Source organism: Mercenaria mercenaria, chromosome 3, assembly GCF_021730395.1.
Source record: "Mercenaria mercenaria strain notata chromosome 3, MADL_Memer_1, whole genome shotgun sequence".
In the NCBI taxonomy this organism is placed as follows: Eukaryota; Metazoa; Mollusca; class Bivalvia; order Venerida; family Veneridae; genus Mercenaria; species Mercenaria mercenaria.
The window spans coordinates 65,318,396-65,342,430 of NC_069363.1; the positions used below are offsets into that span (position 1 = coordinate 65,318,396).

The following is a 24,035-nucleotide window of genomic DNA, read 5'->3' on the forward strand; positions in this document are numbered from 1 at the left end:
ATTTTAAGTTAAACGGGGCCATAATTCAGACAAATTTCTTGATGGAGTTATGTACACTTGCGTTAAACTGGACATTGTGATGGTACACAAGTGTTGAAAGCTTCAAAGCTATATGCCAAAAGATTTTGTAAAAATGTGGACTGGTATGAAAAACAACCAAGGTGTGACACTGTTGCTGATGCCACGATAAGATAGCTCTTCTTATTCTTCAAATATTCGAGCTAAAAATAAAACTGTGAAAACTGATTTCTGATGTGATGTTATAAAACATTTATTCAACAGCTTGCCAGTCATTAGTCAAAACTATTCGCTCTTGGTCCTTCTGAATCCAGGCAATAGTTTCTCATAAAATTATGCACCTGATTTATACTTTTTTAATTTACCTCGGTACATTACAGGATTATTATTTTACATTGGGAATCCAAAAGCTCCATTAAAAGCATCATAACATTTCTATTATATTACCATATAATCCGTTGCTTCAAGCACTTCCATTGCCTAATTGTACATTGATTTTCATTTTCCAGTGAATGTTTTACCTTGATTGTAATTAAACATCAAACCATCCACTTTTTATGAGTTTATCGATAATTATGCACTGACTTCTTTCCTGATTCCTGATTTCACTTGTGAAGAATGTACTGGGTACAAGTTTCATTGAAAGTAGTAATTAATTGGATAGCTGCGAGCTTGTTCCTTGGATGGACTGGAGGATGGGACAGTTCACTCATTTCCACCATTGATTTTCAGATATTTGACTTTTCACCTTTATCTCCAACAAGTGCTAGAAGAGTTTAACATGCAAATCCTGTAAACAGTCTAATACACTGATTGAACATAATGTATGATCAATATGGGAGAGGAAATTTCAGAAACAAATACAAACAGTTCAATCATTTCAGAACGTTCACTTTAACATTACCCATCTATCAAAGTACATTTTGATGCTTTAAAGGATCAATGCTGCTGAGAACAAACTAATAAGCTCAAAATCCAGTTTGACAAACATGTGTATTAAACAAGTAAAATAAGATTTTCAACAATTTTTCAGTCACATAAACAACAGTGTCTACTTATAGCAGACTTTATTGTGCTGCCTTACTGGAATATCATGCTGCAGACACATGACATGATACCCCACCCAGTCACATAATGACACTTGGTTCACCAGTACTAGAACTATCTCCTTAATGCTAAACACCAAGATAGGAATATACTAGCACCATTTATCATGTCTCTGGTATGACAGGGCCATTAGGAGCAAACCAACTACATTACCATCAAAGCAGAAGCTCTACCACCAGGCTACTGAGGTGGTTTCATAGATATACAGGCTTCTCAACATTTGTCAAGAAAGTACAGGAGAATACAAACACTTGGTAAAGGTACAGCAGAAATGATAGGGGCAGACAGAGTAATTTTGACAAATGTTGAGTAGCAAAACAAGTTGTCTGGCCTATAATGTAATAATGGGTACCATGTGTATCTGGGAAGATTTTCAACTGTATAATAATAGCACATCTTCACATCAGGGAATTATTTACATGGAAGAAATGTCAAAGACTTCACCTACATAATGGAGATTTGTGAATAAAACAGACATCTGAGTCCAAGATACTGGTAAAGGCATTCTGATAAAATTTTCAATTCATGATTATATCAAATATCAATAGTTTCAAGATTCTTGAATATGTAAGGAAATTTCCTAGAGAGAGTAGCAAAAGCAGTAAATTGCAACAAGAGGCCAAACAGGGCCTAAGTCACTCACCTGAAAAGGACCATGACATTTAGACCTTGCTTCTAACCAAGTTTGGTGAACATTTTTTTTTGGTAGTTCATTAAAAGATATTTAAAGATTTTTTTCTCAGTGGCAGCCCCAAAAAGATACAAAACACAACCTTTGAATAAATGGTCCATTTACAGATGCTACATGCCAAGTTTGGTGAAGACATGTCAAGTCCCAGTTCATAAGAAGAAATCATTTAAAGTTTGTTTTCTCTATTTTCAGCTCTAGCAGCCCCTAAAAGGATCCAAGCAGAACCATTTGAGCAAACTTGTTTAAATGAACTTCTGTTCTTGGCAGAAAACTTACACCCAATTATTTGTCCATGTTTGTATACTTGCTACTTTTTGACAGGCAGAGGGAAATAACTTCATCATAGCAAGTTGTCTTTATACAAATAAATACAGGAGGCCACAAGATGTACTAGGTTTATTATCTATTACATCCTTTCCATCATACCCATTCTCCATTCATCAAAACATTTTTCTGTCTCTGTGTCTACTGTTTGAGTGAAAGACACTATCTGCTGCCAGCTATAAATGACAAAACCATGTGAGAAAACTTGTTTCTGATTTCCAAACAATTCTTGTACAGAATGTACAGAAATGTGAAATCAGAATTCCTGCAAGCTTGTATAAATACACCGACTGTCATTACAGGAAACTACTAAATCAATTTCCAACTCTGCAAAGTTTGCAGCACAAAATGTCCACATTAATAACCAAAAACAGTTACTGTGTCTGACATGCGTAGAGAAACACTGGACTGAATGCATGGAGGTGAGGAGTTCTAGTATCTGTGTTATACTTGGCATAAAACATTACAAAATTTCAAGAAGTAATTATGGAAGGTCAAAATGTTGTTTAGTTTGTTTAAAATTTCAGAAAATATCAGGTACCAAATGCAATGTCCATTTCAAACAATGAAAAGGTAAAGATAGATAAATTTGCAACTTGGTTGTCTTCATCAAACATAACTGCACAAAGCTGTCCTCAAGGTTTAGCAGTATATTACCAAACAACAAAATTGTTTGGTAAGCATACATCTTTACTGACAATTTACCTGTCCATTATATCTTTTACCATACTGTCTCTAACAATGTATACTTAAAATATTCTCAAAAAGTTGCCCCCCTTTAAGAAAGATTGCCATTTGTAACAAAATAAAAGTAAATAATAATATTAATGTTCAAAAACAATGTTTAACCTAGTTATGTAAAGTTTAAGCACTGGGACATGATTGCAAATGCATCAAAACAAAGACATGACTAACAGCTTTTTAAAAGTGGTGAGTTTTTAAATGCATCGAACAGTCCAGAAGTGTGGCCTGTTCATGCAGTCCCTTTCCAGAATTCAATAAATATATAAGTAAATTGACAATGGTTTTGTAGAATCTTTTATATGCTGTTTAATTTTCATTTAAAAACAACTCCTTCTTTTTATGCTTTGGCGATGTTTGAATTAGTTTTTTTCCAAAACGTGGACTTATCTCTTAACAATCATTCAAATGTAGTAAAAACCTAGTGAAGGCAAGTCTTACCAAATCAGAAAATCAGAAAGCGTTGTGGTCACCAGTTAAAATACAAATTAACTGATAAAAAACTGTCTGTTTGCTAACATAGTCTGAATCCTCAAAAATATAAGATCACCATGGGACAGACAATGACACACAACCACTGTATATCATTCAAACTTCAGCTGCAGGAGCCCAGACAAAATGATTTTTTGGAGATCAGATTATTAGATTTACATCTAAACCTGGAAACTTCCATAAATCATAAGTTATGTATGTGACATAAGAACTAGAACATCCCTGCAGGAGGAAAAAAAAAAAAGGTTCAGTAAACTCCAGATAAAAGCTGTACACAATGAATTGTGTGCAGATGTTATGGAAACTGGAAGACAAAAAAAAAACAAAGGTGAATTATGCACTTTTTCTTGCTTTTTGATTTTATTACTACATATCACGAAGATTAGGCATCATTTAAACACAAGAGTTTATAGTTTTAAGATTAAGAGTAAATACATTTGAAATGTTTTCAATTATATGTATATAAATTATATTTACATCTTGCATGACCTGTTTCAACCGTTCACTCTTCCTTTCCTCTGTACAAACACATTCCAAATTTAAGCAATGTCATTATTCTTACCAGAGTAAAAGTTGAGGCCCAGCAGGGAGCCCATTTACTCATGGATAGAAGCCAAGCTTGTAATTGTACATTACCTAGAAAACAATAAAAGTATAGCAACCTCATTTTTCCAGCTGTCCTCTTTTGACACCCCTGGAATGTCTTCAGTCATTCTTACACACCTGAGTGCACTTTTCGTGTAGTGTAATGGATTTGTCAGACAAATAAATAACAACATGGTTCCAGAACTTTTTTCTTCTGTTTGAATAAAATATGTTGGAGATTATGTACAAAGTTGTCTTCATAAATTTTATAACTTACATAGATTAGTACAATTAACATCATAACAAAATAATGCAAAATTCAATACTGTGATTCTATTTTAGAAAAATTAGAACTGGAACTCCTATAATATATATATACTTGTACTCTATACTATACTGATCTGCTCCCCAGCTTTCAGGACAATTAGAAGACTTAGAAATAACCATCTTATTTAATAAGCACGAATGCTCTAAATATAATAGCCATCAAGGATTGTAGTCAGCAATGATTACAGTCACTCACCAATGATTGCAGTCACAAAGAATTGCAGTAACCAAAGACTACAATCATAAAGGATTGTAGTCACTCACCAGTGACTGCAGTCACAAAGAATTGTAGTAACCAAAGACTACAATCATAAAGGATTGTAGTCACTCACCAGTGACTGCAGTCACAAAGAATTGCAGTAACCAAAGACTACAATCATAAAGGATTGTAGTCACTCACCAGTGACTGCAGTCACAAAGAATTGCAGTAACCAAAGACTACAATCATAAAGGATTACAGTCACTCACCAGTGACTGCAGTCACAAAGAAATGCAGTAACCAAAGACTACAATCATAAAGGATTACAGTCACTCACCAGTGACTGCATTCACAAAGAATTGCAGTAACCAAAGACTACAATCATAAAGGATTGTAGTCACCTACACCTGTGATTGCAGTCAACGAGGATTGAAGTCACCAATAATTGCAGTCACTCACCAACAACAGTTACTGTAGACACCAAGGACAGTGGTCATCAAGAATTGCAGTGACCAATGTACATGTAGTAACTGTTTTTAAATATAAATTTTGGGTCAAGTATACCTTTAAATTAAAGCAATAAATAATTCACAAAACAGCATCTTTGACTAGGAACTAATTGCTTTTGAGTAGCAACTCATTAGGAAAACTAGCTTTTAAAACACCTAAACCTAAGTAAAGTATCCATACTGTTAACAAGTTCTCAGTTAATTTTCTGGAGAAAAAAAACAACTAATTAAACAAGTGCTTTCACAGAAGACAATGTTCTGTCTGTGTTTCAGACAGAAATAGTTCACAGTCAAATGTAGCTGTTGTTTAAAAGATGTAGTAAGGAGATTTTGACTTCAACCAGCTGTGTGCAAGAGATAAGTTATAAATATTTACTCCTGTTTAAACATGTTCTGTAAGCCAAGAATATACCTTGATACTTTTCAAACATAAATCAAGTTATTTAATCATGTAATGGGTTCAGAAACTGAGTGATGAAATATAATGGAATTACGATATTTCTGCACATAGTATACAGTGCTATATCAAAACTGTTTCAAGTTCAGCGAAATTTAGTGTTTCAATGTATCAGTGACTAACAACGAAAAACTGATTTCAGCTGGTACAAAAATGATCAAAGGTCAATTTAGTTGTGGTGTTGTAGGTTATAAGATTCTTTCACTGGAAGTAGGTGCAAATATGCATATTAGGCTCAAGGCAACTGTTTTTCGGCAATTATGAAGTTTCTGCAAAAACAGCATCCTAATGTCAACAACTTCCAGTGACAGATTCTTATTCCTGTACATAACAGAATAAACAAAATGAAGTGCACAACTTTTTTTACAGCAGTATTTTCTTACACATATCTATATGTAGCATGGGAGAAATGTACCCTTAACTGAACTGATGTCATGACACTGACAAAACATTAAAATGTTCAAATCTGTACCATAACATTAGGTCAGTTTGTAGGATTGCCACAAGGTTTGTTGAGTGTGAGTATGAACTAAATTGGGTCATTCATGTGGGCTGTAGGACCAAAAATGTTGTTTATCAAGGTTTTAAGTTTGAAGGTGAAGGTCATGTAAAGGTCAAGGTCATTAATATATAGGCCAGTGTGTAAGTTTGTTGAGTGTGATCTTGAATGGGTCGTTAATGTGAGCTGTAGGCAATCTGGTTCGTACGGATGGATGGGCAAACAGACGGGTTCAATCACTATATGCCTGGAAGCATAAAAAAGGAATTTTGATGTTTCAGGAGAAAAAAAATAACATTTAATAAAAATATATTATATTTCTTACTTTCAATATGAAGTTTTCGAACATTGATAAAAAACACTGGAAACTCACATCCAGTATGCAAGAATGGAAGACAGTCCCCTTCATTACAGAAATTGCATATTCAAAACTAAACGTCAACAAAAATAAGAAAATATGTAACTCCAGGTTCTACTTAAATATTTATAGGATGTATAAAATCTGAATCTAAAATTTAATTGTACTTTCTGTAAGAATCCAATATCTAACACTGATGCTTCTTACTGTTATTAAATGCTGTTATGAGTGTATGTGTTTGAAACATTTATTATAATGAGACAAACAGAGAGCAGTAAGTGGCGTATTGCACTTAAAAATTACCCATTATTCTCCTTCAATGTTTACCTCACTTCAAACAAACAGTTTTCCTAACAATGTAATAAACTGAAATTTTGACGCTTGCGATGGTTTTTTCGGTGCCAGTTGTTTCTGTAAACCAGGCATGATTCATTTTTTTGCGAGTGCTGCACATTGCAAATAGACGCTCGGGTTAAGATCAAGCATTTGATCTAAGTAATCGATGAACAAAGTAATTCAAACAATTGACGTCTACTGTCTATTGAGCAGAATTGACAAGGCTTTAAAACATCGATACAGAAACTATACAGGAAGAGATGTTTTTCAATTTTAAGTAGAAATTTTCCTCCAGTACTGAAGATTTCCCCAGACTCATTATTCTTATATCTGGGTTTATAAGAAAGATACACGAATATTTTTTTCCAGTAAGTGGCATCTGTTTACTGAAAGTACACAAAAAAGCCTAAAATAAATAGAAGTAATTAAATAAAGTACTGTAATAATGTCTAAAATAACCTTGATTATACAGGCTACCGGTCTGATTGGTGTCTTTCGAGCACCATAATCATAATGTGTCTTAACTCATATGAATAATTTATGTAAAATATATGGTGTGTGTCAAAAACATTCTGTCTAGTAAGTCTCTTTTTCTTCTTAGACATCTTAACAAATACTTCCCCGAGTTCTATTTGTATATACAACCAAAATCCACTTGCTTTGGAGTTTTAAACTTGACTTTCTCAGCTAATGTACAGCAGCCAGATCACTGGATTCTGTACCAGTAGTAAGTAACCAACAACTGCCCCACATGAATAAAAGGACTTAGCTGTATTGTCTTCAATCTTCACCTTTCCCGAGAATGGAAGCTACCACCTTTGCACTGGCAGTCTTCTGTTTAGTCTGCTTTGAGTGGACAGCACTTGCAGGTAAAACAAGGTATGAAAACTAGTCAATAATGAATTGAGCCGTGCCATGAGAAAACCAACATAGTGGGTTTGCGACCAGCATGGATCCAGACCAGCCTGCGCATCTGCGCAGTCTGGTCAGGATCCATGCTGTTCGCTGTCAAAGCCTATAGCAATTAAAGAAACCGTTAACGAACAGCATGGATCCTGACCAGACTGCGCGAATGCGCAGGCTGGTCTGGATCCATGCTGGTTGCAAACCCACTATGTTGATTTTCTCATGGCACGGCTCAATTACTGTCTTCTAGATAACCTTTCTTTAAAACATTATAGTTAAAAGTTCCATAAGGCTTTTAACTTTTCGTTAAAAACAGATAAAGTCGCATTTGAAATAAAGAATATACATAGTAACATGAATTGAAAAGCACCACTTTTAATATTTCTCATGAAATGTATAGAATCATAAAGGGAGATAATAAAAAGCAGTGAACTGAATAATACTTTTTACTATGTTAATCAAAATTGAAAAGTTTGATAAATATTTGACAAAACATCTACTGAAAACAGGATTTAACAAGAAATAAGTATATTTTGTGCTTTAAACAAAATGAGTGGCAGTCACTTTATAAGCAACGGCAATATGGCCCTTTAAAAGACTTGATATCTGCAGGCTGAGTTTAAAGATGTATGGTGTGTTTTCTTCCATGATGAATGAGTATACAGCATTCAATCATAAACAATATTGTATATTATTATAATGGGAAACAGAAGTATACTGAAAGAAAGTTATGAAACACTTCTGCACTTTTAAACAGATGCTTAAACTTGAAAATGTGGTATAAATTTAAAATGCACAACTGGTCCTCTCTTTCTTTAAACAGCAGCTGTTTGTATTTAAATGTTTTAAATTCGGAAGCTCTCTAATGTGCATTAACTTCACAAATTATCTAGAGTCTTTCCGCTTGCTTGCCATCTAAAAATATTAATTTTGGCTAAAACAACAAAAGTTTAATGTACTTCAAACAGCAGAGTGATCCTGGCAGGTGATGCTTCCGTACAATCTGAATCATTTATTCTGCAACTGAAGGTTTGCTATAAGTCCTTTCGTTTTTTTTTAATTTGACAAAAAAAATCATGTTTTATAACAGATTTAGGAAAATACTTTAATATCAATATAAATTCATAGGTAATAGATAATATTGTAGTTTAAATAAACAAACTTGCATATTTATTTTAATTAAAACAATCACAACGACATATTATTTGATGCCATACAGGCACTGAGAAATTTGATCTATTATTTTATATAAAATAGGTCTCTGAATCAAAATGAAATATCAGAATGGTGTAACATTTAATTCAAACACCCTGAATGGGTTATATTGCATGCAGAGTAACTCACAGATCTCTGCGCACTCCTAAGTTATTCTGCAGGAGGTGCCTCCTGTATTTTAACATTATTAACATCACATTGACCTACTATATTTGGTACCATACATGCTCAATAAAACAGTGCTGCCCTATTCCATCTACTTGTTTACACAGAAGACATATTAGAAGTGAACTAAAATATAGTTGCAAACTCACTGCACAAAGGATATACTGAAAGACAGAAACTTGTAAGGTAGTGTTTGCTCTTAATTTCTGAGGTTAATAACACCAGAGTTTCTAATCTGAAAATGACATTTTTTCTCCACAGGAAAACATTGTGTTTTGTATCCTGTTAACAAGACTTTAAATCATTGTATACACTATCCAGACACAATGCTCACTTCAACTTATTATAGGTACTTATAAGCCTAATGGACCTAATTTGTGGCAGCCAGCATGGGTATAGTGAACCCTTCAGAACATATTCCATTATCAAAATAAACATCAATCAAAACTTTTCAGACCAGACACAACTTTTTTATGTTTAAAAATCAAGCACATCCCATCTATAAATACATTGGAATTTTGATGAAAAGCATAAATATTGAAAGTAATAAAGCATATAGATATGATTCCAACTCTGTGTGAAGATTATTAACCAGTTAAACTGATACAAAAACTGTTAATGGCAATGTTATTCCTAACAGTGGCTGCATTGTATCTTAATGCAGATAAACTTGGGACCACTAGATTTTATGCTTCGAATTTCTGATTTCAATAAGAGCCCATGGGCAAGTTGTTTCAACGCAAAGAAAGTCACTATTAAAAAGTTTGCTCCTTATGAAGGCAAGTCATCTTGTCAGAGTCGTTATCAACAAAACAGGGTTCAAAGGTTATAGTACTATAATTTCAGAATGTGATCTTGTCATTGGTTAATTCCACAATGAGGCTCAGAAAAAAACCAATCAAATGTTTCGGATTTGAAACTAGCCTCCAAACACAGTAACTGTTTTATAATCTAGGACTTGAAAATTAATACTTGTCTGACAGCAATCAATCTTAGATGGTAAAAAGTTTCACATATTATGAGCCATTTTGAACAATATATCTCTGCTGTTAAAATTTACTTGCAAGTGTCAGTCAGCCCACTAGCAGAGAGCTCTCAAAGGTTCTAAAAACATAATTAGGTATATAATGGGGGAAAACTTTTTCAGCAAGTCTTTGTTTCCATAATGCCATTTTGACACTAATGAAATTGCCACTTACTTATCTCATGCTGAGAAATGTTTCCAGCATTCCTGCAATCATTCTGGTGCAAACATTTCAGTGCAGACATTCTGTACATGGTCTAAGAGGACACCAACAGATTCACTGACAGTTGGTGACAGACATCACATACACACAGACATTTCTAACTACATTTTTCACATATTTCTTAAGAATATAACAAGACTTCAAGCTGCTCTTTAAATTCTTTGTTGGTGCCTTTTAAGTTGGGAGAACTGTAAGGTCATATTGAAAGTAAATATTATATGTTTTCCACATATTGTGAAAGTAAATGTTATAGGTTTTCTATACGGGACATTATAAAGACCCTTTCCTTTTTGGGGACTTATTTTTTCACAAAATAAATTTCTTTTAAATACTTTTAAGATTTGTCTAGTCCTTCCTTGCATTTTTTATACAATACTCAAGAATGTCATTGTCAGTGCTTCCTGATATTTCAAACCATTCTGGCAATAGTATTAGGTGACAAGGAAATGAGAGTGACAAGCAAATATTATTTCTACCTTTAATTAAATGGACCACAGTAATTAACCCTTAGAAAATACTGCTATCAGCTCTTGTTTTCATGATTACTCAATAAACCTAAAATTCTGAAGACAATACCTTGACAAAGTAAGGAGGGATTTAAGAAAGAGTCAGATTGAAATTGGACTGGACTACTTATTCTCAAAACAAGTCTTGGTTGTGTTCTATAATTCCAAGGATCTTTTCACAAATTTTATTGCACCGGGGTACTGTGGACCTTGGTCATATGACGCAGTACTCTGCCATTTAAAGCCACTTAATTACACCCAAGTTTTTATTCGAAAACGCTTCTGGAAGGAGGAGACCACTTCATTTGTTTTCTGACAAAAAAGGCGTGTACATTTATTAGAATATAGTAAAAAGGCCTACATATCGGAACAAATATGTGAACATCAATTTACAACGATAACCCAAAATACATAAAAAATTAGCTTTTACATATAATCTTTGATGTATGCACTAACTGCTAATTAGAAACATGCTGTGAATTGATGTTAATGAGATTATATAACTTGCTATGAAAATTAATTACTGTATCATGGAAACTTCAATAGTTCAGGTAATCCTAACTCGTATAACACTGAAAATTATATTCTAAGACAGACTATACAGTGAAATTGTAAGATGTAAAGATTTGATTCTCAACCTATGGCTCTAATATAGCATACTTTATTTTAATGAGTCTGTTCACAAGATGTTTTGTTTTGGTTTGTTGGATTCGACTCGCACAGACACAATTATATTCATGATTATAGCAATGGAGGAAGACCCCATGAAGTATTTCATCATGGGCGGGCACCTGTGTAAGAACCACTGACTTTCTGTAAGCCAGCTGGATGGCTTCCTCAAATGAAAAATTCTACGCCTCCAGTGAGACTAGAACCCACATCGGTGTGTGGCAAATAATTTGAAGTCAGCGACCATTAACCTCTTGGCCACAGAGGCCTCCTGTTCATAAGAAATAATGTTATATGTGAACCATCCCTCACACCCCTGGCACTGGTTTCTGCGGAAGAGTCTATTTACACAGAAACATTAAACAGACTCCGCTAAATTTCTAAAATGGACTGGCCAATCATGCAATTTGGGCAATATCAATTGTTATTTGAAGGGGTGTTCACTGAACATTTATTGACTGAATAGCAAACAGTGCAGACCACGATCAGACTGCTTGGTTGTGCAAACTGATCTTGGTCTGCACTGGTCGCAAAGGCAAAATCACTTGCCACCAGCAGGCTAAAGGTTAAAGACCAGAAAACATAACAACATTGCGTCCAAGTACACGAAATGACCAACATAAAAAAATTATTAAAATATACAAGAAAAAACATTAACTAAACAAAGTCCTATCTTCTTCTATAGAGACAATGCTCCTCTATAATTTTTCCTGGCTATGTTAAGAGTAATTTGAATGCCACTTGGAATGAAACTCTTGAAGGCTAAAATACCATTTTCAGATACATAATAATATGGCTTCACCTTTGGTAAATTACTATGGTCAGACAGAACAAAGTACTGAATTATTTCTAACAGGATTTTCCTATAGACTGCTGTCACAAATCAATTCTTCTTTTTTCTCTGAAGAGATTTTAGTAGACTAGCCACTAGACTGATAATAAAGAATTTTTCACAAAATTTCAACTTTTGTAATTTTTCTCTTATTTTATGTGATAGTGACAAATGCTCTATTTTAGAGATATTTTTGCAGAGAACTGGTTGTAATATGATATTGGACATTGATGTACCCTGTTGAGCTGTAGTTCATGAACTGATGAGCATTCATGAATGAACTGTTCATGAACATTCCTGAACCATTCGTGAACAATGTGATGAATGTTCCTCAAAAAGTCTGTGAACTGTTCACGAACCAAAAGTTCATGAATTGTTCATGAATCCATTCCTGAAAAAGTTCACCAACTGTCTGTGAACCTAAAGTTCAAGAATTATTCATTAACTGGTTCTTCAAAGATTTCACCTTTGGTGCATGATTTTAAGTTCACGAATAGTTCAGTAATCAAACAAGTGACTTCATTCAGAACTCCAGTGCAGTATTTGATTTTATTTCAATTATGCTGATGGTTCATGAACCTGAAGTTCATACACTGTTCATGAACTTCAAATTAATAAATTGATCAATCAAGTCTGAAATTCATAAAATCCATAAAACAAGATCCATTTACTTGTAAAATGCTTCTAGTATTTACAGCTGAAGGCTAACACCAGTTACTGATAACATACATATGACTAGGAATGTTACTACATGTATTTTGTATTTTATGTTGTCTGCAATTTGTACAAAATTTTGATTAAACATTGGGGATAGCTAACAGAAGTTTCATCATTATTTGGCAATTTAGAAAATGTCACTGGAAAAGAATAATGGTGTACACCGATACTTGGTTGGTGAATTTATTGATGTCTTTCATTTCATACCAGAAATCCTTGAAATATTCATGAACTTGTTTAAGAATGAATCAAGATTTTTTCATGAATGTCAATATACCTATAGAATTCAAGAAAAATTCTTGAAAAAAAAAAGATGAACATTTTATGAGCAGTTTAAGAATATGAAATTCTTAAAACATTCTTGATGTGTTCTTAAGAAAAATTCATCTAAGATTCAATAAAAGTACTAAAAATTCAAAACCTTTTTCTAGTTCAGTAACAGTTCTTGAACCAAATTAGGAGTTTCTGAACTGTTCACTCATTAAACATAAAACTTAGGTTTTCCTTTTACAATAAATGAATAAGTTCATGAACATTAAATTTATGTCACATGATCAGTTTCCATTATTTTGTTGCATGCTGGGAAATTTTTTGCACATGTGATTCAGCAATTGTTTAGAAGTTTGTGCAGCAAATGAGAAGGAAATATTTATCATACTACAGTAAGGAATGGTTTAAAAGGAACATGAGTATACTGAATCTCAAATGAGTAATTATGGTGTTGTCATAAATTGTTCATTTTAAAAAATATAAAATCCTTTTAAAATGTCACATGTTTTCACGACCCTAGCAACTGAATTTCAGATAAAATTTCACTTGGGAACAAATTTAAATTACCCTTTCGTGTTCAGGAAAACAGAGATGTGGTTACAAAACACAAGGTTACCATTTGTTGTTTTTTTCCACTTTTTTATATTTTGGAATTTAAAGACCTTTTTCAGTGTCGTATGAGGGCGTAATAATTTTTAAATGCAAAATGGACACAATCGGATGTCCTTGGATTTAATCACAGGTTTAAACAGTGCAAAGTGTTCTCAAGTCACTGACCTGAGAAAGCCTGCTTTTCTCAGACAGGCTTTATCAGGCAGTTACTATAGTAACGTCACTATTGTCAAAATCACTGTTTCTAATTCAGCTGGGTTCATCAACTTTCCATTTATTTTGTTACTATGGTTCATCAACTTGATGAATAGTTGATGCCGCAAATAGTCCCATTTGTAGTTGATGAACTATTCATGAATAGTTCACGAATAGTTCAAGAATTATTCATGAACTGTTCATCAAGTTCGCGAATTTCTGGTTCATCAAATTCATGAACCTATCAATTCATGAACTTTGATGAACACATCCAGTTCATGAATTTGATGAACCAGTCCAGTTCATGAACTTGATGAACCACGCCCAGTTCATGAATTGTTGATGCCATAAAAAGTCCCATTTGTAGTTCACTAACTTTCATGAACAATTCGTGAACTGTTCATGAACAAAGTTCTGGAATAGTTCAAGGATTATTCATGAACTGTTCATGAATTTCTCAACAGGGTCTAAGACTGGCTACATTCACAATTTAAAAATCAAAAATCAAAAAATATCTATATCATAGTCTAGGAGCTAGTTTTAGATTTTAGGTAATATGTATTTCTTTCCTATTTTTCTTTTTTTTTTATTATAGAATAAAATTCTCAGCATGTTAATAATCTAATATCTGCGATTATTAGGAATTAGATTATTTTCTGAACAGCTTTTGAAATATTTTAGATATTGTTTTAAATGCACTGAACTCAAGATTTTGGCTAAAAATGATCATTCTTTAAAACTGAAGTCATATTATGAACATTAGAATATGAGTTTCTGTTTCTAAACTATTCTGAAAATGCCAAAGCAGGAAAAAAGGATGCTTGCATTGGGAATCAAACCTGGGCTGCCACGGCAATATAAAGCTTTTACACTATTGTTACCAATACCACCATGGAGGATTATGTAGTTATAACCATTGTTAACTATAGATATTTATAATTAAGGCAGTTTACCTCAAGTGAAACTTTACAAATGCTTTTTGATTTTCATTGTAAAGATTAAAACAAATAATTCCATTCTGTTTCTATAATATATATTCTGTCAGTAATTAAGTTTCAAAGCATTCTAAGGAATTTAATTTCCTTGTACCTAATTTTAAAAAAAATATTTTTGTTGTCATGCAATCTGGAGGTCAATATGCCTTTAAAGGGTATATTTATTATAATATTATTACAAACAAAATCTTATCACTTATTTTTTCACATGGTAAAGTTCCAACATCTTTTTAAAAAAAAAAAGTGATCTTATCTCCGACTGTCCTAGCCAATCAAAGACAAACTGCAACCAGAGATTGCTTTCTGTTGAAATAAACACCAGGCTTCTAGCAGAAGTCTCTGTATCTATATTTACCTGTATATTTACAGAGATCAAGATGAACCCGTGAGTTATGAAGATTATCAAAATGTATGTTTTTATTATCAGTGCAGTATCATTGTTTTACATAAGCCAGGTGCCACGCTTGCCAGTGATCCTATTGTTCATCTAGAGATAAAATTTCCTACCTTCAAACAACAAGTTGTAGGAGACTGTCAGTCACCAAAACATTTCCAGGTGCTTATGAGATAACTAGAGGGTAATGTGTGCTGTGTGTGCATGTTTTAACATCTTTTTCAGCAATTTTTCAATCATATAAACAATTGCTTCTATTTTAAAAATAGAGTCTATTTGTAGCAATGAGCACAATGCCCATTTTTATAGTGCTGCTTCAATGAAATATCACGCTGTAGACGCATGACATAATACTACACCCAGTCGCATTATACTGACCATGGGCTGACCAGTCTTAGAACTATCTTCTTAATTTTTGCGGGGAGCCGAACAAGAAAGCTACTGGAACAACTTTTCAAGTCTCATATGACATGACCAGGAAGTGAACCCATGACCATGGCATTCAAAGCAGGCACTCTTCCACTAGGATACTGAGGTGTTGTACCACTCCATGTTTTTATGTACAATCTACATCCTTATAGCTATATTTGTAGTAATGCAAGAATGTAATATCTGAAATTTTCTTGGATCCTCACAGACTGGCTTCTTCCTATATTTCTGACTGGTAAACACTTCAAATCCTGATGGCACCATATAGCAAGTTTACATTAGAAATTTAGCACCATATGGCCTGTACATAATATCAATTTTAGCACCATGAAGCCTCTATACTATATTGATTTTTGTACTATATATATTACCGTTATTTCGGAAACATCAAACCTATAAACTCATATAATTTAATTAGCACCAAACAGTGACAAATTACTAGGAAAAGTATGCTGCAAAATCAAACGAATATCTAAACACAAAAGTACATATTAATTGCACATAACAAGCGCAAATAAAAAACAAGCCCTGCAGCAGCTGCATGAATTATGACATTATTTATAATGAAGGAAGATCTTTGGTAGCAGCATTCCAAGATGAGAATATATATATATAGATCTGTATGTGTACCCCAAGGCTTATCAGTAACTGCCCTGTACATGTCACAATGTATTAGTAACAATAGATGCCACATGCTGATTTGAGAGCAAAATTCCAAAACAACCAGGTAAGACAGCACTAAATCACCTCATATTTCTTTCTACAATTGTCTATAACATGTTTTGTAATATTAAATAACTAGTTCTTCATTCGTTTCAATAAAACTATTAGCAATCATTATGTAAGTCAGGGATCCTTAGTTTGTGCTATATGACAAGTCTCTATTTAACACATGTTTACTAAACTACTAAGTCAAAAATTGAAATATTAAACTGTGAAAAAAATGTAATAAATCACTGTACAGCTTGCCAGGCAATAGTCAAAACTATTGGTCTTTCAAACCTCCAACAATTGCTTTGACTACTAACTTAACCTTAAGCCTGCTGGTGGCAAGTGATTCTGTCTTTGCGACGTAAATTTTCAGTGAACACCCCTTCGAATAAGAAATGGTATCACCCAAATTGAATGACAGACCAGTCCATTTTCAAAATTTAGCAGGCTAAATGTAATATCATTTCTCATTTTTCCTGTTTTCAATTTTTTTTTTAATTAGAAAAATGTAAACATCAAAGGGAAGAAATGATCTAATGATCCATTTTTGTTTTCCTTAATGATCATTCAACACTCAACATTACTTGATAAGTCTCTTGTGCCAATACCCAAGCCAATAAAACCAAGCACCACAAATGAACTAGAATTTCTCATTATTTGAGAGAAAAAAATTACCAAGAAACATTAGAAATAGATAATTTCTTCCTTTTTTCATCTATGAGTATCAATACATAAAATTACCAAGGCAAAAATATACTGTCAGGAACTTTGATCAACCAAGTAAGAACTGCCCTGCTCTGTTCAGCTCAGCTGGTATTTAGGAGCTACCATTAACCTTTGTTCCAAATCAAAGAGATTATGTCCTCCATCTTTTGTTATATGTAACCAACCTCAAAATGTTTTATGCAAAAAAGTTGTCAAGGAATGTATATACCAGAACATGGTTCAATTTAATGGAAAATAATTATCACTTGTTCTTTATCTTCATCAGTTTTTATGCTTAGTACCTTGATATAGAACAAATTCATAATCTTCCAGAGTAGTTAGGGCAGATCAATAAAGTTACCCAGTTTTTGCTGAATGGATATAATAAATATTGATCAAGCAAAGAATCTAGACTTGAATCTGCTCTGACAAAAATTTAACAACTTTAAGTGTTTCCCATAAGGAATTACATTAATGTATGTTCAGTATAAGCTGGATTGCAAAATGAGAGAATGGCAGACTACTTTAGGCCAGGGAATGGCTCAAACTAAGGAATATGATACACAACAGGGGAATGGATTAAACCAAAGAGAATGGCAGACTACTTTAGGCCAGGGAATGGATCAAACTAAACTAGAGCTATCACTAAAGGTGATGAATGTACCCCCCACATGCACTGACACAGTACATTGCAATTTGACGCACACAAGATGGCATAATTATGTGGACTGTATGTATATAGACTGTATGTATACAGTATAGTAACAAAAACAAAGTCCCATAACTATGCAGAATATTTATCTAAAAGAATGTAACATGCACCATGCACAACTAGGGTTGGTACTGATCACTTGTGTGAAGTTTCATTAAATTGTGTGCAAGGGTTTGGTAGATTAGGCACGCACAAGATTGCATATGCAGACTTATGTACATAGTATGTTAACAAGAAACAAAGTCCCATAACTCTGCAATTTTTGTCGCTGAAAGAACCTAACATGCCCCATGCACAACTACTGTTGTTACTGATCACTTGTGTGAAGTTTCATTAAATTGTGTCAAGAGGATGAGGAGAGATGGTGCGCACAAGATTGTGTCTATGTATATAGTATAGTAACAAAAAAACAAAGTCCCATAACTCTGCAAATTTTTTTTCTGAAAGAACCTAACATGCCCCATGCACAACTACTGTTGTTACTGATCACTTGTGTGAAGTTTCATTAAATTGTGTCAAGGGGATAAGGAGAGATGGTGCGCACAAGATTGTGTCTATGTATATAGTATAGTAACAAAAAAACAAAGTCCCATAACTCTGCAAATTTTTTTTCTAAAAGAACCTAACATGCCCCATGCACAACTACTGTTGGTACTGATCACTTGTGTGAAGTTTCATTAAATTGTGTCAAGGGGATAAGGAGAGATGGTGCGCACAAGATTGCGTCTACAGACAGACGGACAGACAGACAGATGGACAGACAGACAGACAGACAACCTGAAACCAGTATACCCCCCCCCCCCTTACAACTTTGTTGTCGGGGGGTACAAAAAACATGATACATATCTTTAGATATTGGAATTGATAAAACAAAAGAGAATGGCAAACTGCTTTCTATAGGAAAGGGGAATGGCAGAGGAATGGATGAAACTAAAGAGAATGGCAAACTTCATTTAGACAGGGAATATATGAAACCAAAGAGAATGACAGGGCACTTTATAAAGGTAGGGAAACAGAACAAACAAAAAAGAATGCAAGACATCAGAGTATACAGACTTCCTTATTTGTACAGGGGAACTGATCGAACTAAAGAGAAAAGCAGACTTTCTAGGTAGGGGAGTAGGTCAAAGAGAATGCTAGGCTACAAAAAAACAACAAGAAAATTAATAGATCAAGCCAAAGAGTATGCCTGACTACAGAATACAGTGGAATGAATCAAATGGTGGAAAATGCCAGACAATAGGGGTATGAATCAAACCAAGGACTACAGAATACAGGGAATGGATCAAAGAATGTGTGCTTATATAAACAAACAATATCTGACTGAATCTCAGTACTGTAGCAACAACAACAAAACTGAGGGACACCCTCGATTAAACATCTCTTTTTCCTAACTGACACTACCCACACCACCCAGATTTTAACGAACACTTACTTGTCACGAAATGTATTCTTACGTGTCACGAAATGTATTCTTATAACCAAGAAAATTTCAGCTATTTATCTGTCAAACAGGAGAAAAAGGAATTTTGTCTTTGTAATCACAATAAGAATACAATATTGAGGTTTCTGGCAGTATGTTGCACTTGTGTCATTTTCTGAACTTAGGAACACAAATGGTACTTTTCTGTTTGGCAAAACCAAGAGCAAATGTATTGGCTGATGGCATGGCATTAGAAAACCATTCCACACCAACTCAAAGAGACTGAAAAGAAAAAAATTCAATGTTTAAAGTGATGGATGAGGTGGTAACAGACAAAACTGCAATTAATTCTGACTTCATGACTTTGTTCTAAGAATGAAAAGCTATCATAAATCAAATTGTGAAACAAAACAATAGAAAGGCAGACTACAGTAACACCATAACAGTGTTCTGTATTTACCATTTTATGGAAGTAAATCTTATATCAAAGAATAAATTTAGTTACAGCATATTTATCATATCTTCAAGCAGCATATTACATGTTAATATAAATTAGGTGAAAAGATCCTTAGGAAGAATAGAATGCAACCAAGCAATATACCAGCAGAGTCCATATGACCCAGTCTGTTGTCGAGCGGTTATGAAATATATAACACCCATCACACCCCTCTAGCATCCATTTTAACGAAATTCTATTATAGTAAACCTGAATGTTCTCCATGCATCAAAAGGACCTGAAAATATATTCTAGCATAAAACTGCTGTTCTTGCTGTTTATAGAGAGATTCTCGCGCTCACTCGCTGTTAAAACACCTTTTTATGTATGTGCGTTCTGTGGCAAAGCCTAAACGCATTATGGCCCCAAAACGGAAAAAAAAAGATGTCAATGTGAAAAAAAACATTCCCAAATTTATTAGTATTTTATGCTTTTTATTCAAGAAAAGCTCTGTCGGGCTCAGGCACCAACCAATCCCTCTGGACTCTGCAGATGTTATAACAAAAAAAACATATGTTATCCCTACAGCAACACCAAGGAATTAAAATGCACAATATTAAATTTGTTTGCTTCATGTGTCTGTGTTAAGGTAAGTCTACACATTTGAATCATTTTTTGTACTGATTAGTCCCTGATTTTTCAACTTTTCAGAACATACTAAGAAAACTTGACAAATAAAACATGTTAAGTGGTGGCCTGATTTCTTTCCTGGACTTAAGGCATCATCTTGAATTATTTGACGTACCAGCATCTTTATTATCATTTATCTTTAAAAAAAGTAATTTTGCCACTTTAAATTGTGCACAAGGGATGACAGTTATGTTGTCCATATAAAAATGATGATTAATATGTCACAACTTCCAAAATAAAGAAGGTGTGCAGGACTATCTTAAAGACACATCTGACAGTTTCCTATATGTATACTCGACATCACTAATCTCGCGTCATCACTAATTTCGCGGTATTTGAGTTGCGCCACCTACGTGGTGTTAACATGTCAAGTTCGTGACCTATTTTACGCATCTAGCGAAAAATGTTCTTACCTGCAGTTACATTGCTAAATATCTGTCAACATTTATTAAAATCGTATTTTTCACATATCTATTGCAAAAATCCCAAAAAAATCCATGAATTAAGCAAATGTTTGCAACGTTTACAAGTTCGTCTACCAGCTGATCGGCATTTGTCCTCATTAATTATTAGGTTAGAGGACACCAAATTTTACGTAACCTCCCCAAACTACACTAAAATGAATGAAATATCAGTATTAGGCGAAACATCAAAACGTCTTAACTCGCCGGATTTTAAGAGGGAGGAGGGGATGGGGGCCCCGCGACCATCTGCTCAAAATACACCCATGATACTGAGCAGTGAATTGAAACATGTTTGATAGCTATCAGATAGAAAATATCCAGAAACAGTACAATTCTTAGGCTCTGCTACATTACGACCACACCAGCGGCCTTGTGATTTACTTGCAAAATATCTGGTGTTTCCACTGCCCAGAGGAGAATATTTTCGATAGTACCAATTTAAACAGTTAATATAAAACGTTTAAATTGGCATTTATTGACTTTTTAGTGTTCCTGTTAGTTTGACTTAGATAGCTTTTCAATGTTTGAATAATTTTTTGTGTTTTTTAACCTATGATAGTTTGATTGCCACAATTTTTTACCTATACCACGACATTAGTGATGTGACGTCACACGATGACATTGGCTGACTATTGTTGTTCGTAGTACACATGGATGTTTCTTGAATGATACCTTATTCATTTTCACACAGTTATTGATGCATATGACATGAAATATTGTGGTAAAGACAAGAAATACACTGTTGTGTTGTTTCTTGTTTAATGTCGTTACGTCGAATGTCAAGTACCGCGACAATACAGATGAACGGTATATATAGGCAAAAATTTTACTATGGTTAGAATTTCTTTAAACTTTGTGTACTGACTGAGAATCAAGTTTAAAATGGAAATATGTATTAAAAATCATAGGTACCGGTGCTCGATCCCTTGAATTATCTGCCCTTGAAAATAGATTTTTCAGTATTTTCCGACTTTCAAGGGCAGACAATTCATGACCAAGGCTGGGTTTGCTTTATTTATATTTCTGTTTCTGATTTGATTCTCTGTCAGTAAACAGTTTAAACAAGAAATTTTATCCATAGGAAAATTTTGCCCCATGTCAATTATAGACACTGTTGCAATTGTCCTTGACTATGAACATGACAAAATGATACCTCAAAGTCCTGGTCTTTCCCATAGACCAATTTTCTTTAAACTTTGTATATTGAATGCAAATGATAACTAAAACCGAACTATAGATTAAAATGCACAGTTTCCTTGCCTTAATCTTGAATTATCTGCCCTTGAAAATTGGATTTTTTAGTATTTTTTTTTATTTTCAAGGGCAGATAATTCAATGGATCGAGCACTGGTACCTATGGTTTTTAATACATATTTCCGTTTTAAACTTGATTCTCAGTCAGTACACAAAGTTTAAAGAAATTCTGTCCGTAGGAAAATTTTTGCCTATATACATATAGGAAACTGTCAGATGTGTCTTTAAGGTATAGTCTGTATTTTTACATTTGGAATTTTTAACTTTGAATCACTTTAGATGAATTCAATATAATATCCAGTAGAATAACTGAACCCAAATATAGAAACTAACCTTACATAATTGATAATTTAAGTTCTAAAACAGCAACAAACTTACATAAAATATTCTGTCTTGTGTTCACACCCACTCTAAGTATTCAAAGGTAATGCTGAAGGGAATTCTATGCTGGCATGAAAGTGACAGGTTAAATTTTTTGCAAAAAAAACCCATTATTGTTTGGTTTTGAGATTCTTTTTTTTTTTTTGCAAAAAATAAAGAAAGTTCAAATGTCACCTTTATGCCACTGCAGAAATCCTACTATATATCATATCCTGCAGGTCATTAGTCAAAAGTATTGCCCAAAGTCAGATGGACAAAGGGCAAATAGTTTTGAATACTGTCTGGCAGCCATTCTGTAAGTGTTTAATAACACAATATCAAATATTAATTTTTATATGTTTCAAATTTATCACTGATCAGACTGGAATAGGTGTTGAATATGAACCAGTCATATGATAACTGGTGATTTCTATAAAAAGTTTTGTGATAATTTTTTTCATAATACCACAATAAATCAATTCATACAAGAAGACACGAGCCATGCCATGAGAAAACCAACATAGTGGCTTTGCGACCAGCATGGATCCAGACCAGCCTGCGCATCCGCGCAGTCTGGTCAGGATCCATGCTGTTCGCTAATGGGTTCTCTAATTGCAATAGGCTTGAAAAGCGAACAGCATGGATCCTGACCAGACTGCGTGGATGTGCAGGCTGGTCTGGATCCATGCTGGTCGCAAACCCACTATGTTGGTTTTCACATGGCGCGGCTCACATGATAACAACTGCCTCACTAATTAATATTATCTCAGGTAATTAGACACTGATTATAACAATCAATATCTCGTTACATGGTCATTCTAGTTAGTCTCTGATATTTGACCACTTATCCACTTCTGACCTCTATAACTCTGTGTACATCTAGCCGTTACATGTTTCCATGGTTACTAATTACAGTATTGTTATATTTTCTAAGAAATCATTAATCAACATGATGTCTCTGACAATAAAGATTCCAACCACCTGAAAACAATGCTAAATTAAATGTAATATATCCCTAACAAAGTTTGTGTTCATCTGTTTACAATAGTTTGTGTTCATCTGTTTAAAATAGTTTGTGTTCATCTGTATAAAATGTCCCTTACATTGTTTATGTTCATCAATTTAAAGGTGTACTAGACCCAAATTTCATACTGGAAAAATAAACAATTTCTGCATATATAAAGATTAACATAAAATTAACATATTTATCTCTCTGTCCCTCTGGTCAGATCGCTGTGTGTCTGTACTAGTAGAGGATGAATTTCGCGCCCTGTGTGGCTGCTTTGGCTATATGTAAAGTGCCTTTGAACATGTTTATCATGAAAAGGGTGCTATATAAATCTGGTATAATAATAATAATAATAATAATAATAATGTTTAAGTATAAACAGTTCTATGCATTAAGTTTAAACTAACCCACTTCATTAATATATATATTGCTAAACACAGTATAAATGTGTATTACCTCTAAAAACTGTTTTAAAA

At 33.7% G+C, this 24,035-nt stretch overlaps 1 protein-coding gene across 12 annotated transcripts in view; it reads right to left on the reverse strand.

The window, feature by feature from the left end:
• Positions 1 to 24,035, reverse strand: part of LOC128555690 (receptor-type tyrosine-protein phosphatase delta-like) — a 292,697-nt gene that overhangs the window by 266,862 nt on the left and 1,800 nt on the right. The window lies entirely within an intron of this gene.